Genomic DNA, 1,055 nt, shown 5'->3' on the forward strand with positions numbered 1-1,055 from the left:
CCCCCCCCCCCCCCCCCCCCCCGAGTAGCCCTCTTCACACAGACACCCACATCCGACCCTCCTCTGTCGCACACACACACACATCCAGTCCCCCGCTTCACGGAGACACTTATGTTAGGATATAGATATTCAGGCCTGTCTGCAAAGGCCTATACTTTAAGAATTTAGGTGTATTCTTATCACTTGGCTAGTTATAGAGGTATAAAAGAAAGAATCAAAATCACTGTCTGCCGGTGTAAGGGCCTTCTCGTACTGTGACAGTCTGAGGCCCTGTTCTTAGGCTAAGGCCTTCGGCTAAGTAGCAGAGGCAGCCATAAGCTGGGAAGTGTATGGTCACATCCTCACATTCCAAACGTGTCACATTGAAATAAGGTGCTATTGGGCTGTTAGGAAGACAATCCTGTCCTGTACCAGAGGGGAGCCGTGTTAGTCTGGATCTGTAAAAAGCGACAAAGAGTCCTGTGGCACCTTATAGACTAACAGACGTATTGGAGCATAAGCTTTCGTGGGTGAATACCCACTTTGTCAGACGCATGATATCCTGTCCTGATATTCCTATCACCTCCAGAGAAAGGGAAGAGCCTAGAAGATGTAAAGGGAAACTTAGTGTGATAGCATCCTGTCTGGCAAGAACTCCCTTATCAATAGCTGGGATGTGAAATCCTCATTTCTGTATTGTTCTATCACTGTAGTCTCCACTTCCCTATTGTTTGTCTGTATAATCTCTGTCTGGTTCTGTGATTGTTTCTGTCTGCTGTATCATTAATTTTGTTGGGTGTAAACCAATTGGTTATTAGGACTGGAATTGCTATTTTCAACAGCCATTGCCTTTATTATTATTATTATTATTATTATTATTATTATTATTATTATTATTATTTTAAGTTTTAGTTTTATTTGTTTAAAAGGAAGACAGTGATATTGCATTGGCAAATTCCCCATAGAAACAAAGAATGGAACAAAAGAATAATAAAGGCACCTCAACTTTTCCTCATTTATGTAGGACAATCTTATAATATGCATCCAGATATCCTCCAATCACACAAGCTGAAAAT

At 41.4% G+C, this 1,055-nt stretch overlaps 1 protein-coding gene across 1 annotated transcript in view; it reads right to left on the bottom strand.

The window, feature by feature from the left end:
* The window catches only part of GFAP (glial fibrillary acidic protein), a 31,198-nt gene that overhangs the window by 15,181 nt on the left and 14,962 nt on the right, over positions 1-1,055 (bottom strand). The window lies entirely within an intron of this gene.

The sequence above is a fragment of the Terrapene carolina genome, unplaced genomic scaffold (genome assembly GCF_002925995.2).
Source record: "Terrapene carolina triunguis isolate 2854851 unplaced genomic scaffold, T_m_triunguis-2.0 Scaffold495, whole genome shotgun sequence".
Classification (NCBI taxonomy): domain Eukaryota; kingdom Metazoa; phylum Chordata; order Testudines; family Emydidae; genus Terrapene; species Terrapene triunguis.